The sequence below is a fragment of the Callithrix jacchus genome, chromosome 17, assembly GCF_049354715.1.
Source record: "Callithrix jacchus isolate 240 chromosome 17, calJac240_pri, whole genome shotgun sequence".
In the NCBI taxonomy this organism is placed as follows: Eukaryota; Metazoa; Chordata; class Mammalia; order Primates; family Cebidae; genus Callithrix; species Callithrix jacchus.
Window position 1 is genome coordinate 6,126,035 of NC_133518.1, and position 21,512 is coordinate 6,147,546.

General features: G+C 40.6%; 1 long non-coding RNA gene across 5 annotated transcripts in view; it reads left to right on the forward strand.

The window, feature by feature from the left end:
• Nucleotides 1–354: 354 nt before the first annotated feature.
• LOC144580001 (uncharacterized) overlaps nt 355–21,512 on the forward strand; it is a 39,071-nt gene continuing 17,913 nt past the window's right edge. For 2 of the 5 annotated variants that reach the window (XR_013528815.1, XR_013528818.1), the window contains exons 1-4: nt 1,001–1,189; nt 3,767–3,956; nt 5,160–5,422; nt 19,259–19,366. This is a non-coding gene — a long non-coding RNA (uncharacterized LOC144580001). Of the gene's footprint in view, nt 553–1,000; nt 1,190–3,766; nt 3,957–5,159; nt 5,423–6,246; nt 10,351–19,258; nt 19,371–21,512 lie in introns of those variants that run through there. The other 3 variants (XR_013528816.1, XR_013528817.1, XR_013528819.1) reach the window with 3 other exon arrangements.

Consider the following 21,512-nt stretch of genomic DNA (forward strand, 5'->3'; position numbering starts at 1 on the left):
CAACACCAAGAAAAGTTAGTGAGCCACCACGCCCCGCCAAAAAAATGTTTTCAAGTGTAACATTCTCCCCACAGGGACACTGATCCTGAGGGCAGGGACTCCAAGATGAGCAGGGACCCCCACATCCCACACATCTTGAGGGCAGAGGCCCCCAACCCTGGCTTCTGAATGGACCTAAGTGGCCTTAGTAAGAGGGTTGGTGGCACTGGTGTGCAGAAGTTTGCAGACTGAGCATGAGAGCGCGCACACACGCCCCCCACAAACGCCGCGGCCTCAAACGGCGGCCCGTTTTGGCTCCTGGCAGGGGCATGAGAGAGGAGGCTCCAGTCAGAGCGGAGACGCTCTTCCAAAGGCCTCTCCCGACCCGCCCACGGATGGGGCAGTTTGGTATCTGCGGTCAATGCCTCGTCTTTCCCTTCTAGACCCTCCTGCCAACCCAACACACAACTTCAGCCCTCAGTTTCCCTCGCCTCAGACAACGGTCGTCCAGGCAGCCCGCTCAGTAGCCGCCGCCCTTCCCGCCCGCGAAGAAAGTGGGGGCATCCGCCGAAGGTAAGCGCCGTGCACTGCGTAGGCGCCGCGGCCCGCACATGCGCAGAGGTCGCCTCCTCGGAGCAATGGCTTCTCCGGGCCCGCCTGGCCTCCTTTGGCTGGGGGCGATAATGTTAACGAACCTCCTTGGCGATCTCACACTGTGAAGTTCTCACACTGTTGGCGCAAGGATGGCACCAACCCTTTAGAGTTTTGCCCAGAGAGGAGACGAGACTGTCCTGTGACTGGAGAGGCAGGGGGAGATCTCCTGCGCACGCGGCCTCAGCCCCAGCATCATCACAAAAGTGTGCCCTGCGTCTCCGCACCCCCTGGCTGTGTCTTAGGGCCCAGACATCCGTTTGTTAGATGCTGCTGGCCACCCACAGGGTGGTATCTGGCTGAATTTCTGGGTTGGATCAGGGTCAGGGAATCTGAGTCCCCAGGAGGCTGGGGACAGAGCTGAAGCCCCGGATCGGGTGGCAGCCATGGAAGGTGGAGAGCGGTCAGCGAGGCAGGGTGCGGGGCTGCGGGAGCTTGCGGGACAGAAGGCGCCCGTGAACCGCAGAGACGGTCTGCGGGGGAAGCCACGTGGTGTGCGACCCTGGGCATTGAGCTGCAGGCCTCCTGGCAAAGACGACTGGATTCCTGGCCCTGTGAGGTTGGTTGTTTATTGAATGCCTTCTAGACCTACATTTACTTCCTCAGTAAAAGAGCAATAACAACAATCACCCTAAAAAAGTATTAAAAGATGAAAGAGACAATCTGGCACGCAGTAAATGTTAGCGCTTAATTAATATTAATAACAGTAGCTGCCATTGAGTAGGATCTTACTGTGGGCCAGGTACTGGATTCTAGCTCTGTCTGTGTTCAAAGACCATGTTTTGTTGTTACCATGTCTTCTAACCATTTGAAGACGGTGGAAAGGAATCAGAGATGAAAAGAAGATTGTCAGTAAAACCCTAGGAATAGAAGACATAGACATTTCAGTAGTTTCTTTGAAAATTATCTCAAAAAGAGATAATTTATTAGGAAATAGGAAATAACATTAGATGTAGTCTGGGACCAGATAATAGCAGACCTTGAATGCCAGAGTAAGGAATAGCTTTCAAGATATAGGGTCATCTTTTATTTTGGGAAGAAGAAGACTTGGAACAATAAAAATAAAACTTGTTATTTATCATGGTTCCAGAGAGGAGTTACCCAAAACATGAATGGAAGCTTCAGGGAAGCAGATTTTGACTTGACATCTACATACATATATACATACATTTACACCACATACCTACCCACCCCAAAAATAGATTTTTCATAAAAAAAACCCGAAGCCAATTACATCTTCTAACCAGTAAGGACTGCAGACATGAGCAATATAGAATCTTTGCTAACAGTTTACAAACTGATCTATTTTATCCTTGTCTTGTTTTTGTTATTTATTTCCACCTGGAAAGTTGGTCAGGATGGGCCACAGGGAAGGAGAAAATTGAAGTAGTAAAAGTAGTTTTGATTACCTAACTATTGAACATCACATTATATATGAGCCATCTTATGTATAATTTTTAACAAAAAAACCCTTCTTATCCCAGAATCATAGTATTTACAAAACAACCCACCTTAAATTTGTCTCCTACAAGGCCAGGCACGGTGGTTCACACCTGTAATCCCAGCACTTTGGGAGGCCTGTGGATCACCTGAGGTTGGGAGTTCGAGACCAGCCTGACCAACAGAGTGAAACCTCATCTCTACTAAAAATACAAAAAAATTAGTTGGGTGTGGTGCCACATGCCTGTAATCCCAGCTACTTGGGAGGTTGAGGCAGGAGAATCACTTGAACCCAGGAGGCAGAAGTTGTGGTGAGCCGAGATCACCCCATTGCACTCCAGCCTGGGCAACAAGAGTGAAACTGTCTAAAAAGAAAAAAAATAATTCTCTTCTACTGGACAGCCACGACTGTGAAGTAAAACTTTGCTCTCCTTTTGTTTTGTTTTGTTTTTGAGATGGAGTTTTGCTCTTGTTGCCCAGATTGGAGTGCATGGCACAATCTCGGCTCACTGCAACCTCCACCTCTGGGTTCAAGTGATGTTCCTGCCTCAGCTTCCTGAGTAGCTGGGATGACAGGCACTGCCACCACACCCGGTTAATTTTGTTTTTTAATAGAGACGGGGTTTTACCATGTTGGCCAGGCTGTCTTGAACTCCTGACCTCAGGAGGTCCACCCACCTTAGCCTCCCAAAATGCTGGGATGACAAGCCTGAGCCACCATGCCCAGCCTCCTTTTGTTTTAAACTACATTATTTTACCATAAAATTAGGCAACTCCATCCCACAAAAAATTTGTAATGCTGGAAGTTATGCTTACTCTTTTGAGTACTTCAGAACATTATGTATTCAACTTAATAATGAGATAGTGACAACTAAAAAGGGTTACACATTGTATACTATCAGTTCTCTGAACTCTCAAAAAAGAAGTGAACTCATAAAAATGTGTGGTTTTTGTGGGTCCCAAAAATCAAGTACGCTTTGGGAAACAGGGAGTTAAAAACCTTTTGGAAGTTAACTTGGTATAAGAGTATGAAAAGCCTCTGTTGCTCTAGTTTAAGGAAATGCTCTCCTTTTTCCTAATAAAGCTTCCCACAGAAGACAAACTCTGTGCACAATCAACAAGGTAAGTATGGGAAATAATTACTGCAATTCACTAACTCTCAAAAAAATTATTCATTCTGACATGTAAGGGAAACTTTATGAATGTGAAATGTGCTTCAAAGTGCTGATCTGTTAAAATTCCATAAAACAAGCTTCAGAATGCAAGTCATTTGTACCAGATACAAGGAAATAACTGAAGCAGCATTTCTAGAGAGACTAGGCCAAAGACAGAACAAACAACAAATCTGCAGAAAAGAAACCAAGCACAGTAGAGTGTTAATAATTCACCATAGTTACTGCTCTTAAAACCAGAGCAACTAAACAACTGTCGTCTGTTTCCTTCTATGTGTGTTTTCATCATCTCTACACCATCTGAATGAAGTGTTCAGTGTACATGGATGCCGATAGACAGCCAAAGGCTACAGGAGCTTTTGTAAAAAATATTAGAACAGTAGTTTTCATGTGTTGATTTGATTTGGTGATTTTGCTTTCTCTATCTCTGCATTAAAGCTCTTAAAAGAACATTCAATTTGGTTTATTAAATATTAGAAAGCATTCATATTTTATCTTTCTACCATGTATTTTTTTATATGCAGGTTGGTTTCCCGAGCACTCTGTAATGGCTGTTTATATGAATTGGGAAAGAGTAAAACTAGAACTGAACCATGAAGAAGACCAACAATAACAGAGAGGCACCCTATTGTCCTGTGAAAAACACTAGACTTGGAATGAGAAACACGGGTCCCAGGCCTAGTTTCTCCTATGTCCCTGAAGAACCTTAATTGGGTTACTTAACCTCTCTTTTATTTACCCTGCAGTGGGGATCTCAATACCTAACCCACCCTACCTTATAAAATTGATGTATGAGTAAACTGAGTGGAAGAACATTATAAATTAAGATACTGTGCAATGGTAATAAATTACTCTTATTGTACCCTCTATCAAACCTGGCTTTACTAGTACATGGTATTTCCAGTACTTGAACATATCTGTCTTTCTGGGTGATTAAGCATGAAGTCAAATCAGATTGGCTCAGAGTCATTTCTCCAAAGGGATGTAATCATCTTAGTATTCTGGATAATTTCCCCTAGTAAGATCCCCTTTTGAATAACACAGTTCAGTGGAGAGTCCGTGCTGACACTGAGTTAGGCTGTATCTGTAAGTTCACATGATGTGGTTAGTACCTGGAGGATGTCCCAAGAGATTTTCGGGAATCATAAAGACTTGAAAATGACTAACAGTTGTCTTTCTTTTGGTATTTAGGCAAAAAAAAAAAAATAATGAGGAAGATTCATAAGGAAGTTAACAGAGAATTACCAAAAACTTCATGAGAAAGACATTAAGGGATGTTTCAGAGTAGTTTTTCAAGTGATCCCAGTGATCATTGAATTGGCCCATCTGTTTCTGACTGTGAAAAAGCATTCTGAAAGAACTGGTGTCAGTTGAAAAAGAAGTCTCTGGGGTCAGCCTTTGGCTGCTTAGAGAGGTGAGATTCAGATGCCCTCAGATCATGAAAAGTGCTTGAACTCATTTCAGAGTAGAAATGTTTTTAAATGCCAATGGAAATACCGAGTGGGCCACTTTTTTTGAGATTAGAAATGTATAAAAAAGTTTTATTATTACAAGTAATTGTGAAAGCCTCACTGGATGACATTCTAGCTGAGGAAAAGAACAGAATTTTTGTATTAGTATGAAATGCTAATTTATTACTGTATTTAGATCTACTGGCCATCTGAGGTAGTTAGAAGTTAAAGTAAACAGCTGTATCTCTAGTTGAACTTTGCATATTTTAAGCCAAATATGGAAAAGGGCAGGGCTAAAATAGGGAGTGTCCATAAACGGGGCTCAGAACTTGTAACAGAAAATTAAAAGATACTCCTCTCAAGGGAACTCTGTACTTTGCCCTTTGGTTAAAGTCTCATTTAGATTTAGATTTCTAAACCGTTCTTAAGAAATTGAATTTCTTTTGATCTCTCCTCTGAATTGCAGAGATCAGATAAAAAACTACTTGGTGAAATGACTTCTTGTCACGTTGCTGAAGAACCTATGAAAAAGGTTGCTATCTTTGGAGGAACCCATGGGAATGAGCTAACTGGAGTATTTCTGGTTAAGCATTGGCTAAAGAATGGTGCTGAAATTCAGAGAACAGGGCTGGAGGTAAAATCATTTATTACTAACCCAAGAGCAGTGAAGACGTGTACCAGATATATTGACTGTGACCTGCATCGCATTTTTGACCTTGAAAATCTTGGGTAAGACTAAATTTTGTATTGTGCATGTATGTATGTATTTGTGAGTGAAAAGTGGTGGGCATGTGAAAGAGAACACATGTATGTATATGCATATAATTCATGTTGGTACATGCAGTCACTGTGTTGAATAAGATCACTTTCACTTTTAGTTACACTGCATTGTGAATTACACAATATCTAAACTAAGCATTCACATGCTCTTTTATAAACTTTCTTAAGCACCGCGTTGATGATTAAGTTTTCAAGTGTATACAAATGGAGACAATAAATAGAAAAGAGTTTTGTTTTTAAATCATCTCTTTAGAGAAAAAGATTTAATAATCCTTTGCATTGAGTTAGTGTTTGGCTGCTATACTCGTGTACATTATTGTTAGCTTCTTAGGAAATTCACTACTATGGTTTCAAGCAACTATGCTTATAATACGCATTCAGTTCTAGTTCCGAAAAATGTAATGTTTCAAGTAATATTTGTTGAAGGAAAGAGTGATTAAATGCCTTTTGCAAAAAGATATCAGACTACCCTGTGATCCGAGGTAATAGATGTACTTAACCTCAGCAGTGGATTGTCTTAGGTGGGATGCCAGAGATGAGAACTAAAGACATTTCACCTGAATTTTCAGAATTCAAATTTTGCTGGATGCAACATATTGCATACAATGTATGTCATCATAACATGCTAGGTTAGGTCCTTATTAATTATTTTTGCCTTTGATTACATCATAATAACTACCACTGTGGATATAATATGCCTCCACAACTTGCTTTTTACCACTTCGTTCTTTCTTTTTCCCTTTTTCTTTCTTTCTTTCTTTTTTTTGAGACAGAGTTTCACTCTTGTTGCCCAGTCTGGAGTGCAGTGGTGCAATCTCATCTCACTGCAGCCTCTGCCTCCCGAGTTAAAGCGATTCTCCTGCCTCAGCCTCCCGAGTAGCTGGGATTACAGGTGCCTGCCACCACGTCCGGGTAATTTTTTATGTTTTTGATTAGAGACAGGGTTTTGCCATGTTGGCCAGGCTGGTCTCAAACTCCTGGCCTCGGGCGATCCACCCTACTCAGCTTCCCAAAGTGTTAGGATTATAGGCACAAGCCACCACACCCAGCCACTTTCTTTGACTAAAAAATATTGTGAAACATCTGTTTTTCCCAGGAAACTGTGCCAGGTACTGAGGGAGTACAAAGCTCTATACAACATGGTTTCGACCCCTCAAGGAGTCAGTAGACCACTAGCTAAGATAGAAGACACACACAGGCACAACTCAGGGCACCATTCTATGAGCTTGTTTTCTGATCAACTCTAATTTGAGTTAGACAATTCCTTTGGTTTAGTCTTACCACAGATCAAAAGGTGGACGCTATTCTCAATAGAAATATTCCCCGCTTTATGGAATAGATGTTATTTAGTCATATTTTTACTAGGGTAAATTTTAATTTGAGAAATGCTTTATCTTCATGACTAAGGTCATGTCAACAAAATTCATGCTTATCATAACCAAAGATAGCTGTTAACTAACTTTGTTTTGTTTGTTTTTGAGATGGAATCTCAGAATCTCACTCTGTCACCAGGCTGGAGTGCAGTGGCACAATGTCAGCTCACTGCAACCTCTGCCTCCTGGGTTCAAGCAATTCTCCTGCCTCAGCCTCCTGAGTAGCTGGGACTATAGGTGCCCATCACCACACCCAGCTAATTTTTGTATTTTTAGTAGAGACAACATTTCAACATATTGGCCAGGCTGATCTTGACCTCCTGACTTTGTGGTCCATCTGCCTTAGCCTCCCAAAGTGCTGGGATTACAGGTGTGAGCCACCACACCTGGCCAACATTACAAGTAAGAATTTATTGAAGATTAACTTTTAGTCAGCATGTTAAGTTCCCAAATAAGTCTGAAATTGACTGGGCGAGTTTATGAGCTGTACGCATTTCAGTGAGCAGTCTTTTCAGTTAAACCCACTTTTTGCCTCTTACTGTTAACAATAATCAGAGACTACACTGTTCTCAGGGTGGTTAGAAAATAATAAAATCAATAAACGAATTAACTTTTCCCATCTTACATCTCCCAAATTTATTCATTTTCCTGTATTTCTCCTCTCAGTAGTAGCTTCATTCCCTACCAAGTCCCCTATGAAAATCACCCTAGAACCTTCCCAGGGCTCTGTACCCCAGGTCTAGCAGGTTGCTAAGTCCTCCCAATTATTCCTTGCAAGTTCTTTACAAATCCAGCCTTTCTCTCCATTTCTACTTCCTTAGTTTATTTCTTCTCTGGACAGTTAGAATAGCCTCCTAAAAGATCTCTCTGCATCCTTGCTCTTACCCTTCCTGCCATCTGTTTTCCATCTGATACCTCTAAAAATCATTCTACCATGCAAATCTTATCATGTCTCTCCCCTGCTGAAAAATTTATAAAAATGTGTCCAGAGTAGATTTAATCAGCTTAGTATGGCTAACGCCCTTCAGAATCTCACTCTTCCCTATTCTTCATCCCTTGGGACTCTTCCAGTGGGAGCTGAACTGCAGGCATGAGAACTCAAAGTGTCCATCACTTCAAAACTTCAAGACTTGACTCTGAGCAACTAGGTAGATATTAGCTCCATTTACTCAAATGCAGAAGAATGATATAGAACCAAAATTGTTGAGGGCAACCTCAGGGGGTTATTTCATGAATTAATTTTTAAAATGCATACATACCCATCAGGTTTTGTTTGCATATAATAGCAACCTGAGAATAGTGGTTTAAACAAATAAGGATTTCTTGTTCACAAGTAATAAGTCCAGAGGTAGCAGTCCGGGTCCCATGCAGGAGCCACACCATATCATCAATGTCACAGGTTCCTTCTATCTTCCCGCTCTACTCTTTCAACATGCCAGCTTTGTCCCCATGGTTTTTGCTTCTAATTCACAAAATAACAACTCCACCTTCCTGATTGCATTCCAGGCAGGATTTACCCAGCTGTAAGCAGTAGGTCCCTTGAAGATACTAGCAAATATAGCCAAGGAAAACAAATAGATGGAATCTTAGGAAAACGTGCTTGGATGGCTTAATGAGGAAAAGTAAATTTAAAACACTATTATATATAGAAAAAAATGTACTCTAACCATTTCAGGAAGTGGGGAGAGGACAGAGGCCCATTTGAGAATGGAAAAAAACTATTGGCCCTTGTGCCAGGAAAATACACATATGTGTACCAGCAAACTTTTGGCATTTTTGAAGAGGTTACAGACTCTGGAATCTTTGTCCCTGGACCTCTGGTGGTTCCTGGACCTCAATTAAGAACCTCTAAGTAGGCCAGGTGTAGTTGCTCATGCTTGTAATTCCAGCACTTTGGGAGGCCAAGGCTGGAGGATTGCTTGAGGCCAAGAGTTCTGTAACCACCCAGCTCTCCTTGTCCACTGCCCAGACAGAGCTGATTTATCAAGACAAGGGAATTGCAATAAAGAGTTTAATTCACAAAGAGCTGGCTATATAGAAGGCCAGAGTTTTATTATTACTCAAATCGGTCTTTCCAAAAATTTAGAGATTAGAATTTTTCAGAATTATTTGGTGGTTAGGGAATCAGTGAGTCAGGAGTGCTGATGGGTTAGATCGGAGGTAAAATCATAGGGAGTAAGTCAGGAGTGCTGATAGGTCAGATGGGAGGTAAACTCATAGGGAACTGATGCTGTCTTCTGGCACTGAATCAGTTCCTGAGTGGGGGCCACAAGACCAGAGGAACCAGTTTATCCATCTGGGAGGTGCCAGTTGATCTATCAAGTTCAGAGTTTGCAAAATATTTCAAGCACTGATCTTAGGTTTTACAATAGTGGTGTTATCCCCACGAGCAATTTGAGGAGGTTCAGAATCTTGTGGCCTCCAGCTGCACGACTTTTAAACCATAATTTCTAATCTTGGGGCTAATTCATTAGTCCTACAAAGGCAATCTAGTCTCCAGGTAGGAAGGATGTTTTTTTTGGGAAAGAGCTGTTATCTTTGTTTCAAAGTTAAACTATAAACTAAGTTTCTCCCAAGGTTAGTTCAGTTTACACCCAGGCATGAATGAGGATGGCTTGGAAATTAGAATCAAGTAGAAGTCAGGTTAGATCTCTTACATTGTAATAATTTTCTCAGTTGGCCAGGCGTGGTGGCTCATGCCTGTAATCCCAGCACTTTGGGAGGCTGAGGTGGATAGATCACAAGGTCGGGAGATCAAGACCATCCTGGCTAACACAGTGAAACTCTGTCTTTACTAAAAATACAAAAAATTAGCAGGGCATGGTTGCACATGCCTGAAGTCTCAGCTACTCAGGAGGCTGAGGCAGGAAAATCGCTTGAACCCGGGAGGCAGAGGTTGCAGTGAGCCAATATCACACCACTGCACTCCAGCCTGGGTGACAGAGTGAGACTCTGTCTCAAAAATAAATAAATAAATAAGACAGTTGTCTCAATTACAATGTTTGCAAAGGTGATTTTAGTTCAAGGCCAGCCATGGCAACATAGCAAGACTTCATCTCCACAAAAGATAAGAAGAAGCAGATTAGCTGGGCATGGTGGCATGCACCTGTAGTTGCAGTTACTCAGGAGGCTGAGATGGGAGGACTGCTTTCGTCCAGGAGTTTGAGGGTACAGTGAGCCATGATTGGGCCACTGCACTCCAGCCTGGGCAACAGAGCAAGACCCGGTCTCAAAAAATTAAAAGGATCTCTAATTAAATTCTGTGAGCCCCTAAGTGACTATATTTGTGCACTAGAGTTAGCTAAAGTGGGGGGAAAATGATGCATTTGATGGTCTAGTCCCATAATAAATAACCCAGTGTACCATAACTACTAAGAAACTGTTCATTAAATTAATGGATATGTTTTGTTCAAGATTGAAATCAAATAATAAATTCTGCTTGATATGTCTGTCTTGTTCATGACCGGCGGCATAAATGAACTTATTAGTTGGCAAACATGCCAATGCAACATTAGTTATATGGAATCAAATGAAGAAAAAGTTTGTAATCTTTCATTTATAAACATTTCAGGTAAGTTTTTACTTCCCATACAGATTTTTCATATTAAAGATTTGGCAACTGGTCATTTTTACACTGCGTTCTTATTCTACTTCTGTTATCTCTGCACAGATGTTGTTAATCATTTTCTTTCTGCTTATAACAGCAAAAATAGTCAGAAAATTTGCCATATGAAGTGAGAAGAGCTCAAGAAATAAATCATTTATTTGGTCCAAAAAATAATGACGATTCCTATGACATTATTTTTGGCCTTCACAATACTACCTCTAACATGGGGTGCACTCTTGTTCTTGAGGATTCCAGGAATAACTTTTTAATTCAGATGTTTCATGATGAAGGTAATGTTAATGTTATTAATTTATAAATTAGCAAAGGACTTGTACTTTTAAGTCAATTATAGATGTGAGACAATCAGAAAACAGTTACAAGGGAAGGTGTGAGACAAATGGAATTTATTCCACAGCCAGGTTTGGTGGCTGGGGGAAAGGGTGCTGCCAAAATACAGAGGCAGTGGTAGAAGGAAGGAGAAAAAGAGAGGAAATAAGTAAAATTATAAACACAATTAATAAAATAATAAAACACTTGTGGATTTTTGAGTCTATAAAATTACACATTTTATCCAGATAGCCACAAAATTGTGGGTTATTTGTTAAAATCAAGTAAAATTAATATTAAAATTTTAAATGGTGCCATCAAAGTATCTCAATTACAAGGTTTTAGGAAACTTCATAAATAGTCATTTAATGTTGACTAAAGCACAGTGATAAAAAGATTGCCTTCCTTTAGTCCTGCCCTTGTCCTCATTTGATCTAGATACCCCAGAACACATCTAATCTTTCAGGGCTTCATATAGCCAATCATTTTAAGGTTCAGAAATCTCAGAGAAAATTTGCTAGAAAAAAGCAACCAACCAGAAATACACATAAAAAATTGCATGCCTATTTCTGTGCACTAGACAGCCTTCCTTCCTGAGAGCTAGTATGATTGGGAGGAAAGAGTGTAACCTGTGTTCAGATCCTCACTTTCTCCTTCAATAACCTTAGACAGAACACACCATTCCCAAAACCTTGCTCCCCTCATTTCATTTTATTCTTGAGACAGAGTCTCACTCTGTTGGCAGGTGCCAGGCTGGAGCACAGTGGCATGACCTTGGCTCACTGCAACCTCTGCCTCCCGGGTTCAAGCAATTCTCCTGCCTCAGCCTCCTGAGTAGCTGGGACTACAGGCATGCACCACCACATTCAGCTAATTTTTGTATTTTTAGTAGAGACGGGGTTTCACCATGTTGGCCAGGATGGTGTTGATCTCCTGACCTCATGATCCGCCCACCCCAGCCTCCCAAAGTTCTGGGATTACAGGCGTGAGCCACTGCACCCGGCCGCTTCCCTCATTTTATAAAATTGGGGTTGTAACAACACTTACCCATGAGGACACTAAATGAAATAAAGTATTTAAAGCATTTAGCCTAATACCTAACCTATAGTAAAGATTAACTGTTGTTTTTGTTTCCCTTAAGCTTTGGATAATAACCGGGTGGTGGTCCTCATAGGAGGAACAATGTAGCTATTCCTTGTTGCCTATTGAAGAGAGAGCTGAATGCTTTCATGGCCAGACATGGAGGCAGTGTTGATGACACTTTGTTATAAAAACCAAGAGGCCTGTCTTAAATTCTCATGCGGATAAGCAGGAGGAGAAGGAACCACTGAACATCTGTAGAAAGCTGGACCACAGGAGTAGAAACAGAATTGCTTAAGACACCAACACCAAGCTAAATAGCGCAACCAGTGATGAAATAAAAATAACCACAGCCATTAAGAAAGAACATTGAATTCATGTTTTTAGATCATGGGTCTGGAGAACTATTTAATGTACATTTTACCTGGAAAGACATAGCATAATTCAATTTTATATGAATTTTATATTGTATAATTTATTTGTTTTCAAATCTATAAACATTGGATTTTACAGTGTTTCATAAAGCTATCTTACCAGTCCTACTTGATGAAGTAAAACGTACTGAAGGCATTATTGACTCTTGAAGTGAAGAGAACAAAACACATGGTTTTAACATAATGAGAAAGACATTTTAAATGTTTTTCAGACTTCTTTGGCTCCACTGCCCTGCTATGTGTATCTTATTGAGCATCCTTCCCTCAAATATGCAACCACTCATTCTATAGCCAAGTATCCTGTGAGTAAGTCGCAGTTCCCATTGACATAATGCTATAAAATATATCCTAACTGAAACTCAGAGTAATTTTCCTTTTTTTTGGAACAGAGTCTTGCTCTGTCACCCAGGCTGGAGTTCAGTGGTATGCTCTTGGCTCACTACAACCTCCACCTCCCCAGTTCAAGAGATTCTCCTGACTCAAGCTCCCTATTTGCTGGTATTACAGGCATGTGCCACCACACCCAGCTAATTTTTATATTTTTAGTAGAGATGGGATTTCACCATGTTGGACAGGTTGGTCTTGAACTCCTGACCTCAGGTGATTCACCTGCCTCGGCCTCCCAAAGTGCTGGGATTACAGGTGTGAGCCACTGTGAAAAATACTAGCCATCTAACTTTGGTAATACATACATTCATGAGCTTGTCCGGAGTGGTCAGATTTGATTGGATCAGAAAGGCAAGGGGTGTGTTTCTCCGAAGTGCTCGTGCTGCCAGCGACCTACTCCAGGTTGTTTTCCAGCCTCTCCTTATCAAGACCTGTAAAAGATCTGAGAAATTTTACTCAACTGACACATTAATGATGAGCTTGGCACTTTTGAGTGGGTGTCAGTAGAAGACACAAGACTCCTGAAACAGAGACCAAGAATAGGTGACTAACAGTAGTAATAGCAGAGTGTCAGCACTTTTACACCACTCCCGAAGCTCCACTTCCCACAGGGTGACATGAAAGGAGTCAGAGGCAGTTCTACATGCCACTGGCTGCATTCTAGGAGAGAAACACTCAGCAGAGGAATCTTAATTTTGTATAATGGGCAGTAAGCATGAGCACCCTTTGCCCCAAGGAAAACCCCATTCCTAACTTCCAAGGCTGTTCACTGTACAGACATCCTTGAAAAGATAATATGGAACAAAAATAGTCTGTGTCAGGCCAGGCTCGGTAGCTCATGCCTGTAATCCCAGCACTTTGGGAGGCCGAGGTAGGTGGATCACGAGGTCAGGAGATCAAGACCATCCTGGCCAACATGGTGAAACCCCATCTCTACTAAAAATACAAAAATTAGCTGGGTGTGGTGGTGGGTGCCCATAATCTCAGCTACTCAGGAAGCTGAGGCAGGAGAATTGCTTGAACCCAGAAGTCAGAAGTTGCAGTGAGCTGAGATTGCACCGCTGCACTCCAGCCTGGGTGACAGAATATGACTCCGTTTCAAAAAAGAAAATTCATGTCTTGCTCACGAGACTTGCAGAAATGCAAAAGACCCATGAAGAATCCTCTCTCCACATCCCTCTTGTCACCTGCTTTGCAATAGATGTTTCATGAACTGTTTGTCATCTGTTCTCTTGTTTACCCTGCCAGTTACTAGGCTGTGAGTCCATCTTTACCTTCTGGTAATTCCAAAGTGCAGGCCCACACTCTGGTGCACCCTCTCAAACAGATGCTCTTTCTTATCTATTCCATTCTCTTTCCTGAGCACCCCATTAGCATAATTAGTTATCTGCAGACTACACTACAATTAAAATTACAACTTAAAATAGTTTTGTTAAATCTCAGATGGCTTAGCTAAGAGTAATTTAATTTAAAACCAGGTTGGCAAACAATGTAAATAAATAAAAATCTAAAATTATTCTGGATATTCAAGTATTGATCCTTTTGTGCATAATAAAGGGATCTTTATGTGGCCATCTTTGGTGACCACATTGTCCAAACCAAAAGTTAAGTTTTCGCTACGAGATCTCATATCAGAGCAGAATATTTAGATTGTAGGTTATGGCTATGGCAGAGTCAGGGGTGGAGCTGAATGAATAATGGTTACACAAACAAATTTCTAAGTCTCAAATGAGACCATGGTTGATCTGAGAAAGTTAGGAGAAGGCTGTGTCCAGTTTCTTTCCCGTGTGTGTGTGTGTGTGTGTGTGTGTGTGTGTGTGTGTGTGTGTCTGCATGATCCTAAGACTGGCTGCAGTACACTGCTTCTTTCCAGGGTAAGATTTACCTAGAATGATCCTGTCACATTTCTTCTGCCTTGGGAACAGAATGCAAAGGTGGTCCTTGTAAATGCAGACTAGAAGTTAAAGCAAATTTGTATGCATTAATATTCTGAGTGTGTGATAAAATGTTGACTCAGAAAGATTATCTCTCTGATGTTAAACATGCTTTATTTTCCAATGAGTGCATGAGATAAAAATCACCCAAATAAAACAGCAAAGTTGAAAGGAGAACATATAACATTTCTAATTATTTACAATGAGCTTAATATTTCCTCAGATTGAAACATTTTAAAGATTTGGCTCAACTTGTAAGGGCCAAACATAATCAGCAGATGTTTGTTCTGTCTAAGAGTAGCATTGCCTGCAAATATCAGAGACCAAGGCTGATATTTGAAAGTTTGGAAAGCTTGTGCTTTTATTTGGTGTCACAGAGAAACAGGATCTATATCTCTTATTGCTAAGCCTTTGGTTTGTTTCAGCTAATTGCCTCTATTTGGGTATTTAGCTTACACCAATTCCTTACTTCAAGTATTGATACTTTTGTGCATAATAAAGATTTCTTTATTCTTTTTTTGTGGGGGGAGGAAGGCAGGAAGGAAGGGAAGAAGGACGGTAGGGAGGAAGGAAGGGATGAAGGAAGGAAGGAAGGGAGGAAGCGGGGAGGGAGGGAGGGAGGGAAGGGAAGAAAGGAAATCAAGCAATGAAAGAGACATTGCCGACCTGGATCTAGAGGTTTACATGTTGATTTCTTTTTTTTTGAGAGAAGGAAAGAAAAAAAATAATAAGTAAAGGAGAGGAAGAAAGAGGAGAGAAAGAGGGAGAGTAAATGGAAATATTGCTTTATTTTGAAAAAAAATGGGTATTAATAATGACCAATCAATGTTTCATTTAAACTAATGGGTAGGTGTGATGTGGTATTTACAAGAATGTATATTTTGTGTATTTGAAGTGGAGAGCTCTATAAATATTTATTAAGTTTACTTGTTCTGGATCTGAGTTCGAGTCCTTGATATCCTTATTAATTTTCTGTCTCATTGAATCTAAGTCTCCTATCTGGGTGTTAGGATCATTAGCTCTTGTTGTTGCATTGATCCTTTTACCACTATATCTTTGTTGCTTTAAAATCTATTTTGTCCGATACAAGAATTGCTACTCCTGATTTTTATTTATTTATTATTTATTTTTGCTTTCCATTTGGTTGGTAAATCTTTCTCCATCCCTTTGTTTTGAGTCTTTGTGTATCCTTGCATGTGAAACAGGTCTGGATGTAACATGCCGTTGGGTTTTGGCTGTGTCTTTTGATTAGGGGATTTAGTCGATTTAAATTTAGGGTTACTGCCATTTGATGTTGACTGGCTGTTTTATCCATTTGTTGGTGTAAATTCTTCTTTATGTTGGTGCTCTTTACTTTTTGGTGTATTTTTAGAAAGGCTAATACTGGTTTGTTTCTTTCTGTGTGTAATGCTTCTTTCAGAAGCTCTTGTAAAGCAGGCCTGGTGGTAATAAAATCTCTGAGTTCTTACTTGTTCATAAAAGATTTTATTTTTCCTTCAGCTGTGAAGCTTAGTTTGGCTGGATATGAAATTCTTGGCTGAAGGTTCTTTGAGGATGTTGAATATTGGCCCCCACTCTCTTCTGGCCTGTAGAGTTTCTGCCAAGAGATCTGCTGTAAGTCTGATAGGCTTGCCTTTGTGGGTTATCTGACCTTTCTCTCTGGCTGCCCTTAGTATCCTCTCTTTCGTTTCAACCCTGGTGAATCTAACGATTATGTGCCTTGGGGTTGCTCTTCTTGAGGAATATCTTTGTGGTGTTCTCTGTATTACCTGGGGTTGAATGTTGACCTGCTTTGCTAGTTTAGGAAAATTTTCCTGAATAATATCCTGAAGGGTATTTTCCAGCTTGGGTTCATTCTCTCCGTCGCATTCAGGTACACCTATCAAACGTAAATTTGGTCTTTTCATATAGTCCCACATTTCTTGGAGACTTTGCTCATTCCTTTTTATCCTTTTTTCTCTAATCTTTTCTTCACGTTTTATTTCATTAAGTTGGACTTTGACCTCTGATATCCCTTCTTCTGCTTGAACAATTCGAGTGTTTAAACCTGTGCATACTTCTCTGAGTTCCTGTATTGTATTCTTCAGTTCCATTAATTCACTCATACTCCTCTCTAAGTTGTCTATTCTCAATAGGATTTCATCAAATCTTTTTTCAAAGTTCCTAGTTTCTTTACATTGGGCTACAACACGTTCTTTTAACTCACCGAAGTTTGTTATTATCCATTCCTTGAAGAGTGATTCTGTCATCAGGAGGCGCTCGTTCTCCATCAAGCCTTGTTCCATTGTTGATGTGGAACTGTGATCATCTTTAGAGGGAGAGGCGTTCTGACTTTGAGTATTCTCAGCTTTTTTACGCTGGTTTCTTCCCGTCATTGTAAATTGATCCTCCTTTCAGATTAGGTCTCTTGAGTGGACGTCCAGGTTAGTTCCCAGGGCCAGAGCAGCGGCGTTAAAACTGATGGTGTTTTCTGCCCAGGATTCTCCTGTCGGGCTTCCTTCTTGTTTCCTTAGTAGGCGACTCTGCCTTCCCGGGGCTCCAAACCTCGGTCAGAAGGGGAACCTGTCCCGTTTACTCTGCGCCGAGTGCTGCTGCACCGAGGTGCCGGCGGAACCACTTCGCCGACCACGAGAGTCGCGCTGGCGACTCGTGTGTTTCCACCACTGGGGGATCTTCTGCTCCGTGAGCGACCAGCCTTTGTCTGGAAGTGTGGTGTCCTCTAGTTCTCCGCGCCTTCCCTGAGAGCTGCAATCCCGGGATGTTAGCGATCAGCCATCTTGGATCGTTCCAAGATTTCTTTATTCTTAAATCATTGACTAGGTGATTACTATGATTGACTTAAACTGTTCAACATTAACTCTTCAACTGGAGAAAAATTTACCTACTTTGAAGACTGGAAGTCCAACTAAAACCAGGATTCTATTAGAAAAAGGAGGAAGGTGAAGTGGATTTGGGGTAGGCAAACGACACCGTATTCTGTAGTATTCCTACAGACATATCTACAAACACACGTTTTTACATATTTGCATGTCATTTATGCACACATGCATTTATGACATTATATACTTAAATATAATATGTTCATACATTTATGCAAGAAACCTAAGCACAGCAAACAAAAAATGATGCAAGAGGAAATGATAGGATTATGTGTATTGGGAAATAACAGAAGTGGGTGAAAATAGGATGAGTGTAAAAGAATGTAGACCATGAATGGGGTGGGAGAGGATGAGGGTAGAATGAGGGTCGTGCATTTGGTAAATGGTTTGATAAAGGAGAAGGTAATGGCTGGGGAGGTGGCTTTGTGGGAAGCTTGAATAGGAAGGAAGGGTCTACAGAAGTAGTTTACAGAAAGAGTATTTTGTAGATTTCAGGATGGATGTTTGACAGCCATACAAAGTAGACGCAGCAGTACAGGCATCCTTTCATATGAGTCATGAAAAATGAATACACGTTTTTCCTACATAAAATTAAAACCAGGCCGGGCACAATGATACCTCATGCCTGTAATCTCAGCACTTGGGGAGGCCCAGGAGGGCATATTACCTGTGGTCAGGAGTTCAAGACCAGCCTCACCAACATGGCAAAAGCCCATCTCTACTAAAAACACAAAAATAAGCCAGGAATGGTGGCCCTTGCCTGTAATCCCAGCTACTCAGGAGGCTGAGGCAGGAGAATCGCTTGAACCTGGGAGGCAGAGGTTGCAGTGAGCCAAAATCACACCATTGCCCTCCAGCTTGGGCAACAAGAGTGACACTCCATCTCAGAAAAAAAAAATAAATAAAAGAAAGAAAAATTAAAACCATTGCACTATTGTATTAGGATGGATAGTTATGTTACGGTCAAAATTGTTGCTTGGCCAGGTGCAGTGGCTCACTCCTGTAATCCCAGCACTTTGGGAGGCCAAGGCAGGCAGATCATGAGGTAGGATTCAAAACCAACCCGGCCAACATGGTGAAACTCTGCCTCTACTAAAAATACAAAAATTTGCTGGGCGTGGTGGCACACATTTGTAATTCCAGCTACTCAGGAGGCGGAGGCAGGAGAATCGCATGAACCCGGGAGGCAGAGGTTGCAGTGAGCCAAGATAGTGCCATTGCACTCCAGCCTGGGCAACAAAGCAAGACTAAATCTCAAAAAAAAATTGTTGCTGAAGGGTCACACAGATTGTCACATTGACTTACATCCATGATTCATCTTGTCTAGATTTCTGTGACTAACTAGATGTCCTTCCTCCTATCAAAGCTAAATGTCAAATCTTAAGTTTCTCTTCGTGTCCACCTCTTATTTTGTCAGCATAAACTTGTTCACCTCTTCTACTATGTTATGGTTTTTAAATATTTTGCAATACTGAAGAAAATTTAAGGGAAAAAAACCACAGAGTTTCCTATGTCTAACAGTACTGATTTTTCATCCATGTTCTCTCCTGGTGTTTATTCACTATGCACATAACTTAAACGTGTAAATGTCCTGCTTTCCTCTTGCCAAACATGACACCTCAAATATTTTCCATGATGCTACATGATTCACCTTTTTAATAATTTTGGAGAACATAATTCTAAATCTTGATACATTAAAATGCTTAGTTTTATAATATATTTTATTACTGGTATGAATGTGACTGTCTGTCCTCCTGTACCTAGGTATAGAAGTTGGTCCTCTGCCTCAAGGGGTTCTGAGAGCTGATATCTGGGATCAAATGAGAACAATGATTAAACATGCTCTTGATTTTATACATCATTTCAATGAAGGTAGGTAAGTAACGAAGGTAATGTATATAAAATTTAACCACCAAACATTTAAGTTACAATTGGAACCTAGGTCAAATGTGCCAGGCCAATGACATTAAGTGCTTTAAAAAAATTTGTTTACTTCAGCCATTCCAGAATGAATGCATCTACACATTCAAGAAAAGCATCTACCAAAGAAAGCCTCCAAATTAAATTTTTATTTCCTATTAATCTCTATTTTAAAAGGAAAAGAAAAGGCTAGAAAATACAAATGCCCGGTAAACATATGAAAAGATGTTCAACATCACTAGTAATTATAGAGAAATGCAAATTAAAATAAGAAACCATTTCCCCCATTAAGTTGGGAAAATGTTAAATTCTGACAATATTAAGCATTGGTAAATGTTCAGGAAAGGGGGCAGTCTCATTCCCTGCTGGTGAACATATAAGTTGGTAAAGACTTTTTTTTTTACAGCAATCACTTATCTTTCCAGATTAGCAAAGACATTTTAGAGGTTAATTTTACAGTATCCATTTCTTAAAACACACCACTAGTCTGGGCTTGGTGACTCACGCCTGTAATCCAAGCACTTTGGGAGGCCAAGGCAGGCAGATCACCTGAGTTCGGGAGTTTGAGACCAGCTTGGTCAACACGGTGAAACCCTGTCTCTACTAAAAATACAAAAATTAGCCAGGTATGGTGGCAGGTGCCTGTGATCCCAGCTACTAGGGAGGCTGAGGCAGGCAGGAGAATCGCTTAAGCCTGGGAGGTGGAGGTTGCAGTGAGACGAGATCACGCCACTGCACTCCAGCCAGATGGACAAGGGCGAGACTGAGTCAAAAACAAAACAAAACAAAACACCAAACTTATTACCCAGCAATTCCACATCCCAAAGAAACACAAGCACGACCAACATGTTGCTTACAAAGACTGTGATTCTGCATCATGTATAACAGCAAAAGAATGGAGACAGCACCAATGTCTATCTGTTGGTGGACAGATAAATAAACTAACATGGAAGAATCTTCAAAACACATTGGTAATTAGCAGAAAGCAAACTCTAGACCAAGACATTCAGGACACCAATTGGCTTTAAAATAATGATTATAATAATAATCACTTGCTAGGATACAGATATATGTTAACATATCACAGGAAAAGTCCTAGAAGAAAACACACCAAAATGATCACAGTGGTTACCAGGAAGAGGAGGAAAGACCCAGGCTAATTTTGCCTTCATTATAGTCAATAAGAATGATGCATTCATATATTATTTCTGTAATTAAAAATAAATTAAATGGAGACTGGTGGACAAGGTGCATATATGGAACCCTAGGTACTATCTGCTCATTTATTTATTAAGTAATTTATTTGGTAAATCTAAAACTGCACTAAAATGTCTATTAATTATAAAAAATAAATTTAAGTTGGAAAATAATTGCTTAAAATCAAAGAGACATTCTGTGAACAATTATTCCAGCAGACCGAGCTGGAATTGCTGTTGAGGAATGGGTAATGACAGTAACAGAGCTGGTGAGTACCTCAGTGTCTCCGGGGAGTAAATTCCTTTGCCTCGGATGGTGCATCCTGCTGCAGTCACAGGCTTTTATTTTGTGTTTGGGAATCCTTGGACTCCAAAATCATGAAAATTGAACATTTGATTTTCACCATCTTTGTCTGAGGGCAGGTTCTGTACTGTTTAATGGAACTGGTCTTGAGAAGATCACAACATATTTGCAATAAACCCTCTGAATAGTAAGTGTAGAACTACAGTATGTTATGAAGTGATACATTCAGATAGAAGGCACAAATCTGGGTGGAAAACAGGATTTTCAGATTATGGACCATAGTATCCTCTCACAGGGTGGAGAAAAGCAGTTCCTGGAATACCTTACCTCTTATCTCCGAGTCAACTGAGTTGTTCTGTATGTCATAGCTCTTCTGTGTAATATTTCATTTAAGCAAAGGATTCTGCAATTAAAAAATTGTCAACCACAATTTATTTAGACTATCCAGCTTGGTGAATTTTCAACTGAGCACACGAATCCAAAGAATGCTGACAAATAAATCAGACCCGCCTAGTGAAAAGTCTCAAGAAGTGTGTAGAAGGACTTCATCCTTGACTCTGTACTACTCGGAATTATAGTTAGTGACCTGAGTGACAGG